Raw genomic sequence first — 9841 nt, 5'->3', positions numbered from 1 at the left:
CAGCAGTGTTGCAAATATTATTGTCTTCCAGTAAACCACAATGACTTGCTTTCCATTGTGAAAAAAAAAATGTTTAGCAGAATGTTCAGTTCTACAATTTGTAAACAATATGAGTGAATTGGGGTATTTGAATATCCAAAAATGATCATAGGTAGTTTGCAACGTTTTATAATTGTTTTTGAAGCCATAAAGGCCCGCCAGTTATCAGGCACACACACGATAATGACTTCTGATGTCCCTGGCATTAATTTGAAAGAACTGTAGGCCATTCTTAATGGCTCAACATGACTATTTTGGGTGTGCTTAGTTCTTTGGAAGGTGTGATTACACTTGACAGGCTTGATTTGAATTAACTCTGCTTTGATTTCTCTGGTAATGCAGTTCATTTGAATAACTATGAACAGTGCCACCCAAATCTTGATGTGCACCAAACAACAGACAAGACCCTGAAAAGATGAAAAGAAGAAGAAAGATGAAAAGAACTCTTGTGAAATATAAATGCGACTTGACCACAAACATCTAAATAATTCAAAAGCAGGTCAATGTTCGACAATAAAATGGACAGGGTGTTTTGTATAGGTTTAAAAATACAATAAAGTAAAATACAATTTGATTAATGACAATTAATAATTAGCATTAAGTTAGCATCTTACAATAGTTTCCGAATGGTCATGTGACACTGAAAACAGTAACCACTCATTCACATTCATTCACTCATTTTCTTTTCGGCTTAGTCCTTTTATTAGTCTAGGGTAGCCACATCGACAGCGAATTGCCAACTTATCCAGCATATGATTTATGCAGCGGATACCCTTTCAGCTTCAACCCATCACAGGGAAACATCCATACACATTCATTCACACACATACACTACGGACATTTTAGCTTACCCAATTCACCTATACCACATGCCTTTGGATTTGGGGAAACCGGAGCACCTGGAGGAAACACACACGAACACGGGAAGATCATGCAAACTCCACACAGAAATGCCAGCTTACCCAGCCGAGGTTAGAACCAGCGACCTTCTTGCTGTGAGGCGTTCGTGCTACCCACTGCACCAACATAAATATGACAAAAAATTTTGTTTGTCATCAGATAAATGATTACATTGTATAAAAGAAAAAAAAATCTAAATAGAAAATCATTGAATATGAATTGATATTCTAAAACTAAATATTTGTTATAGAAATTAACACAACATAATTAACATTAACATTCATTTATTCATTTTCCTTCTGCTTAATTCCTTTATTCATGAAGGGTCGCCACAGCGGAATGAACCGCAAACCTATCCAGCATATGTTTTACGCAGCAGATGCCCTTCCAGCTGCAACCCAGTACTGGGAAACACCCATACACACACTCTTGGACTGTGGGGGAAATAGGAGCACCCAGAGGAAATCCACACCAATCAGGAAAACATGCAAACTCCACACAGAAATGCCAACTGACCCAGCTGGTACTCGAACCGGTGGCCTTCCTGTGATGCAACAGTTCTAACCACTGAGCCACTGTGTTGCTCTAACTGTGTTCACCTAATTACTTATTTTAACAGCATTATAAAAATATTGAAATAGTATAAAAAATATTACCTGCTTCAACGAAAGTGTATTTTAAATTTCTCGTATTTATCTAAATTCATACCAACCGGTGAGTCTGGCACTAGCCAGTTTCTGCAACACTTAAACTGCCATGTAGATGGTAATGTAATTCAGAGTGATGACGTCCTTCAATCTTACATTCTGTTTATAAATTCATACTTCTCCCCACTTGTTTTTGTGTACATTATCAAATATATATTGAAATATATGTGCATTTAACACTTCGTTAATATTATACTAGATTATATTCATTATACATTAAAATGGAAAACGATAGCCTATTAAACACTTCCCCAATTTGACAACAGATGGCGCCCGCAGTTCTGATTTTGCTTCGACCTCCTCCCATTCATCCATCGCCTCGCTCTCCAGCGCGTTTCTCTCGCTTGTTTTTCGCCGCGCGCGTCCTCGAGTAAAACGCTCGCGGTCAGACGCGCGGCAGTGATTGGAGGATGAAAGCAGCACGAGGCTGTGATTGGAGGACTGAATCAGGGCTCATCGCGTTACGTGCACGAGTGGAATGTTCCCTCGCAGAGAGGCACAACTATAGAGGAAAGAACGAAACAAACAGGAGAAAAACGTCCTCGAAAGAGAGTAAAATCACCTAGAACCACACCAGGGAAACTCTTTGTAATTCACGCTTTGAAGTAGCCCTTCGTCACGTGCCATAAGTCCTAATTTGGAAGGCTTTGGACTGTTTTAGCAGCTTCAACAAATAGGTAAGTGGGAATTCCGGATATTTGTGTGATGATTTTCTTTCCGGTAGTGGAGGGGGAAAGTTTGTGTCTCTTGTCATGGTTTCGTTTTGCAAAATAATAGACGCTCTTAACGAATACGGTACTAAATAAATATCAGATAAAGGTATTCAGAATGTTTGCACATCCGCGTCTGCGTGTCATCAATCAATCTTGATTATGCCATATTATATTACCTTTTTCTACAACACCTATGTTCTCATTTAAGACAAACCTCATTTATACGGTCCATCTACGCTGCTTTGTGTTGTTTATGGTATTTGTTTGGTGTTGTATTTGTTTGTATGTTTGCTGTTGCTTTGATAGCATCTGTGTTTGGGTTTTGTTGTCATGTCCCAACATGCATCGCGTAAAATCACGTTGACTACCTGCTTGTGTAGTTTGGATTGGCCTTTGTCAGAAGATGAATAGAAAACAATTCCTTCTTGATTAGAGTTAAGGGTTATGTTCTTTTTGCATTAACTTTACTGCATTTTAATAGTAAATGACAGACTGCGCACGTTTTTTTAAGCGAATGTAAATGTTTACATACAGTCTGTGGGCATTTGCATGGTTTGTTTGTCCAGCGATTGCCACAAAACCTCATAATAAAAGAGCGAAAATAGTGGCTTTATTTATGCTTTTTGGCATAATCACGACTGCAATAATGAACAAAATATGCTGTTCGTTACAAATATTGTATTACCAACAATACTGTTTTTATTCATGCTATTATATGTGTCATTTATATGGCCACAAATGAACTCTAATCTTTATTTTTTAGTTTACGTTAATTTGGTTATTTCTTCCTCTAAATACTGTTGTTGCTGACATAAACAATGACATATAGCCATTGATATTTATGACCCAATCACTGAAGTCGAAAATTGTAGTCAAACAGATCATTTTATAACTGTTAAATGAAATATTTTTAGAGCTATTAAGGTTAAACTTTATTGTCCCAGTTAGGGAAATTAGTCCTGGGCTCTTGCCCTCAGCTGCAGTCATCACATACATAGAAAAACTATACAAACATACAAAAAGCAGATGTGTATATAAATTAATAAATTTCCACCTTCACCCCCCAAAAGTTACGTACACACCTCCATATTTATGTATGTGTGTGTGTGTGTGTGTATATATATGTATATGTATACATATATATATATATATATATATATATATATATATATATATATATATATATATATATATATATATATATATATATATATATATATATATATATACACACATACATACACACTGACTCGATAAAAAGAGTTTTTTATATCTATTTATTCTACTGCGAGGAACTCTAAACATTTTCCTCAAAGGTAACAGCTCATTCTCAGTATGAGAAGTCACATACAATTTGTATTTTAATTGTGCAATTATTCCTTAAATTAAGTTTATTTACATCATTAATATTACCATCATCTAGAGTTGTCGCGATACCATTAATTCATGTTGTGATACTATACCAGCTGATATATCGTGATCCCAAGTAGTACTGTGATACTGTAATTCATAACTCAAATCCATGAAATAAAGAAAATTGTCAGAAATACTACATTTTACATGTTATAATAGGCCTACTTGAATTGAATTAATGATTCCCTCTTTATTGAAAAAAGTATTTGCACCCCACTTCACCTAAAATTCGTTCTTTTTGTTTATTTTGTAGAGAACTGACCTACAAAAAATACATTAAAATAAAGATACAAAATATACCAAATGAAATTCGTTACAAAAAAAGCATTTTTCCATCCAAATTAGTCTTTATGAAGTGGTCAAAAATTATTTCAATCCTGAATCTATTGTTTTTTTTTAAATCTTATCAGGTAAGAATCCAAAGTAATTAAAAATTTGGTTGTTGTAGCTACTAAATCATATTGACAGAAGCAGAAATTAACTGATACAGATTCAGACTGAAGCATCAGAAAATGTGCAATAGGCTAACCTTAAAAAGAGTTCTACACAGTTTTGCAACCTTAAAGAGCTCCGCAGATTATTAAAATAAAATGGTCTATTGTTGCACAAACTTGTTTTTATAGATATATATTGTTATATTGTAGATAGACCGTTAATGACGATACTAGCATTTACAAACTACAGTGGCACCGGCAGTATTTTGGAGCCAAACTATCACGACACTACCATAGTACCAGTAAACCGTGCAACCCTACCATCATCATCATTATTTTAGGAAAAACAGTTTACAGTACAGTAATACAACTTCTAATGCTGATTTTGTTCTGCTGATGTCTTGTATTTTAACATATTGTTTTGGTTATGAAGACACTTTTTTGTACATATGACAATAGATTTTGCTTAGATGTTTGTTACCACAATTGAATCATCTTTTTGTGTGTGTGAGAAATTATGGCATATTTTTTTGTTGTAAGATTTTTTTTTTTTTGAGTTCTTTGAGAGCAACTTTTAGAATAAGTGTAAATCTTTTTTTGGTCCTGCTGACCCTCTACAACACCCAGAGAATGAACAGACCCATGATTACTCCCAGGGGCTATTGAACAGAGACAGAGATAAATCTCCTACAAGGAGAGAGGCAGCTTTATCCATATATCTTAATTTACCGTGGTATTGGTCTTGCAGATTTGTGAAGGGGAAAAAAGCTGAAAGCTCCAAATGAAAAACAGAGAACCTCAGAGAGGCCTGCGCTTGCTCTTGGCTCTTCTGAGAAGCCCTCTCTTTTTTTAGTGGCAGTGTTCGGAAACACAAATAGACCTAATGCCTACAGTTTATTTTCCCTCTCTTGGTGTTGTCGTGAATACGAATAGTTGTTCAAGTAAACACAGGGCACTTTCAGCTACTTAAATATCCTGAAACTGCTCGATTGTGGAGATATCTTTGTGAACAGATTTGAGTTTGCATGTTGGCAAGTGCGAATAATGTTAATTGAAGGCAGACTGGAGTCTCTTTATGCATGCCTTAAATGGGCTGTGGAGATTCCTGTTGCATGCATTAGCCGCCAGATGTATTCTCATGTACCACTGTGTGAAAGATATTGCTTCAAATCTTATCTGAATAAAGATTTATTTACTGTGAAGCAAATCATATTATTATTTGCATTTGTTTAGACTAGTCTATCATCTAAACATCTGTGAAAAGTGTATGTACCCAAAATATATTAAGACAGGCATATTTCTGAAAGGATAATTTGAGGTCAGAGTGCAACCCTAAAATAATAAAAAATAATTAAATTATTATAATAATTAAATCTTTATACTTTGCCACACTATCATTCTTTGTCAGCAAGACATCTTTATTCTTTTATAAAATAAATAAAATAAACATTTTGACATATGTATTAATGAGTACGGAAGTGTATTGCTTTATTTTATTTATCCATGAATATATCTTTTATACTGAAGCTGACAACATGTTATTAGATTAGATTAGATTCAACTTTATTGTCATTACACATGTACAAGTACAAGGCAACGAAATGCAGTTTAGGTCTAACCAGCAGTGCAATAGCAGCAAGTGCAGGATACAGGTATAAGTTATAAAGTGCAGTTATAGAAAAACTATGGTGATATTTACAGATGGATGTACTATCAACATTATATACAGGTTGTATTAGCTATGAACAGATTTACAATAAATGAATATATGTACAGGATGCTATTAATAATCAGGAGTGTGCAGATAAACATAATTACAAATGTCCATGTGCAGTGGGTATGTACAGTTCAATAAATGAATCAGTGCAATGAATATGTGCAAACTTTAAATGTGCAAATGTTAAATAGTGCAGTGATTGTGAGGAGTATAAGTTAGAGGAATGTGGGGGGTGTATTGGGGAGGCAAAAGAGTCAGTGAGGGGCAGAGTTCAAAAGAGAGACAGCTCTGGGGAAAAAGCTGTTCCTCAGTCTGCTGGTTTTTGTCCGGGGGAGCCTGAAGCGCCTGCCGGAAGGCAGGAGAGAAAACAGTCTGTGAGCAGGGTGAGAGGTGTCCTTAAGAATACTGCGTGCTCGGCGCAGACAGTGTTTCTTCTGGATGTCCTCAATGGCTGGCAGTGTAGTCCCTGTGATGCGTTGGGCAGTTTTCACCACCCGCTGCAGTGCCTTACGCTCAGCAACAGAGCAGCTTCCATACCAGACTGTGACGCAGTTGGTCAGGATGCTTTCTATTGTGCAGCGGTAGAAGTTCACCAAGACGGCTGATGAAAGCTGGTTCTTCTTAAGTTGCCTCAAGAAGAATAGGCGCTGGTGAGCCTTCTTGACCAGGCTGGAGGTGTTGGTGGTCCAGGAAAGGTCCTTTGAGATGTGGGTCCCCAGGAACTTGAAGGATGAGACAGGCTCAACGGCCATCCCATTAATGTGGATGGGATCATGCGAGCCTGTTCGTCCCTTCCTGAAGTCCACAATGAGCTCCTTGGTCTTGCTGGTGTTAAGGAGCAGATTATTGTCGGTGCACCAGGTGGCCAGATGCTGTATCTCCTCCCTGTAGGCAGTCTCATCATTATTGCTGATTAGACCAATCACTGTGGTGTCATCTGCAAATTTGATGATGGTGTTGGATCTGTTCACAGGCCTACAGTCGATGGTAAAAAGGGAGTAGAGGAAGGGGCTCAGCACGCAGCCCTGTGGTACACCAGTGTTGAGTGTGACGGTGGTGGAGCAGATGTGGCCTGATCTAACATTCTGAGGTCTGTTAGTCAGAAAGTCCATAACCCAGTTGCAGAGAGACGTGTCGATATCCAGGTCTCTGAGTTTGATCAGTAACTTAGAGGGTATGACAGTGTTGAATGCTGAGCTGAAGTCAACAAACAGCATTCGTGCATAAGTGTTTTTATTGTCCAGGTGTGTGAGGACAGAGTGCAGTGCTATGGAGACGGCATCTTCTGTGCTCCTGTTGCCACGGTAGGCAAACTGATGTGGGTCCAGTGTGGATGGCAGAGAGTCTTTCAGATGTGCCAGGACCAACCGCTCGAAGCACTTCATGATGATGGGTGTGAGTGCTACAGGGCGGTAGTCATTCAGGCATGTTGGGCTGGAGTGTTTGGGCAGCGGCACAATAGAGGTAGTTTTAAAGCATGTTGGCACAGTTGCTAGGTTAAGCGACAGGTTGAAAATGTCTGTGAATACCCCAGTGAGCTGTTCTGCACATGCTTTGAGGACACGCCCAGGAATACCATCTGGCCCAGCAGCCTTACGCACATTGATCCGACTCAGTGCGGTGTAGACTTTTGAGGAGGTGAGTGTGATAGGTGAGTGGTCGGCTGAGGTAGTGTTCCTGGTGTAGGGTTCTGTGTTGTCTCTTTCAAAGCGGGCATAAAAGTCATTTAGCTCGTTCAGGAAGGAGACATTTGTAGCTGTGGGGGTGGACTGGCTGGGTTTGTAGTTGCTGATGGCCTGGATGCCCTGCCACATGCGCCGAGGATCAGAGTTGGAAAAGTGCTCCTCTAGCTTTAGCTTGTAGCAGTGCTTGGCCTTTTTGATGCCCCTCTTCAGATTAGCCCTGGAAGTGCTGTAGGCCTGTGCATCCCCTGATCTGAATGCAGTGTTGCGTGCCTTCAGCAGGAGGCGCACCTCCTGGTTCATCCATGGCTTTTGATTTGGGTATGTGGTGATCTGTTTCTGGGTTGTAACACTGTCTATGGTGGTGTTGATATATTCCAGAACAGAGGAAGTGTAACTGTCAATGTCTGTGTGAGAGCCACATGTGGCCTGGGAAGCAAACATACTCCAGTCTGTGTGTTCAAACCTGTCCTGGAGTGTGGAGTCCACCCCCGCTGGCCACACTTTGATGGTCCTTACTGATGGCTTCACACGGTTGACGATGGGTGAGTACTTGGGGGTGAGAAACAAACAAAGGTGATCTGATTGACCCAAGTGGGGGAGGGGGGTCACAGCATATGCTTCAGCCATGTTTGTGTAAACTTGGTCTAAAGTTTTGTTTCCCCTTGTGTGGCAGAAAATGTTTTGATGGAATTTGGGGAGCACTGTCTTTAAGTTTGAGTGATTAAAATCCCCCGCAACAATAAAAGCAGCCTCCGGGTGAGCAGTCTGTTGTTTGCTGATGGCTGCATGAAGTTCATTCATAGCAAGCTTGGCATCAGCGTCGGGAGGTATATAAGCAGCAGTTATTATGGTGGAGGTGAACTCCCGTGGCAGATAAAACGGTCTACATTTAACCATTAGAAATTCCAGGTTAACAGAGCAATGTCTCCCAACGATGACAGAGTTTGTGCACCAAGCTTTGTTAATATAAATGCATAATCCTCTGCCTCTGGTCTTACCGGAGTCATCCGCCGTTCTGTCTGCTCGGAATGTTTGATGCTCCGTTAGCGATATAGCGTTGTCTGGTATCCCGCTGTTTAGCCATGTTTCTGTGAAAATCATGACATTACAGTTCCATAATCTTTTGCTGTGGTTGATGCGCAGTCGAATCTCATCCATTTTGTTCACCAGTGACCGTACATTGGCGAGAAAGATGCTGGGTAAAGACAGCCGGTGTGGTGTTAGCTTTAGCTTAGCTCTTAGCCCGCCGCGCTTCCCCCGTCTTTGTTTACGTTCTCTGCGCCGCCTCCGAGCACTTCTGCCCGGCCGTGTAGGGCTGTTCGACCCGGGTGTTCTGGCGATCTCAGGGATGAGTCGAAGATTGTTAATAAAACTGTCCGGAATGCACAATCCAATATCCAAGATTTCCTGTCGGGTGTACGATGTAAAGGCACTGCTGTTCTGCACGAACAGACCCGAAATGAGCAGGAATAATACCGCAAAATTGCAGAAACTGGAGAGACGCTGGGCTTCGCGAACTGAACGCGCCGCCATCTTGTCTCAACTTGTCATCATCTTGTCATTCTTATTTTGACATTCTATTTTTACAGAACTAATTTGTAGCATTAGACACTTTGCTTGCGTTTAATATGCTCTCGGTGCTTATCAAATCATATTTGTAAATGTAGTTTGATGCAGACTAGGGCTGCACAATGTATTGTTTCAGCTAGGGATGTACCGAAATATATTTTTGAGTCGATATCGATAACCGATAATTCTTTGGATTTGGAGGCAGATGACCGATATATTAGAGGATAAATTTAAATATTTCAAAATAATATATTTTTATACAATGAACAACTAAAAAAAACTTCATAAGTTTGAACAGATCTTAGAATAGCTTATTCAAAGCAAAAAAACAATAATTAAATGAAAGCAATAATTGAAAAAATGCAAGGTGATTTATATAGACCTATATTCACGATTTCACATGAATCATCATGCTCAAAATAGGGTCTTTTCTTTTCTTTTGAATAGCAAGTTAATATGCAACTTGACTGTTGCATAAAAATAATAGGTTAAATAACAAAACGAGAGACAGGCAACTCTGCTGTCATCGACATCGACATAATCTATCGGCTTAAAGATATTGGCCTAATTTTGATATCGGACCGATATCGATAACATTAAAAATAGCATTTATTGGCCGATAACGATATGGCCGCCGATATATCGTGCATCCCTAGTTTCAGCA

At 39.3% G+C, this 9841-nt stretch overlaps 1 protein-coding gene across 1 annotated transcript in view; it reads left to right on the top strand.

The window, feature by feature from the left end:
- Window positions 1-2067: 2067 nt before the first annotated feature.
- Window positions 2068-9841, top strand: part of bmpr1ab (bone morphogenetic protein receptor, type IAb) — a 72999-nt gene continuing 65225 nt past the window's right edge. The window contains exon 1 of the mRNA XM_056469268.1: window positions 2068-2323. The gene's annotated coding sequence lies outside the window, so the exon portion shown is untranslated. The remainder of the gene's footprint in view (window positions 2324-9841) is intronic.

The sequence above is a fragment of the Danio aesculapii genome, chromosome 12, assembly GCF_903798145.1.
Source record: "Danio aesculapii chromosome 12, fDanAes4.1, whole genome shotgun sequence".
Classification (NCBI taxonomy): domain Eukaryota; kingdom Metazoa; phylum Chordata; class Actinopteri; order Cypriniformes; family Danionidae; genus Danio; species Danio aesculapii.
Note: the sequence above shows the minus strand (reverse complement) of the source record. Positions and strands in the feature narration are given on the sequence as shown.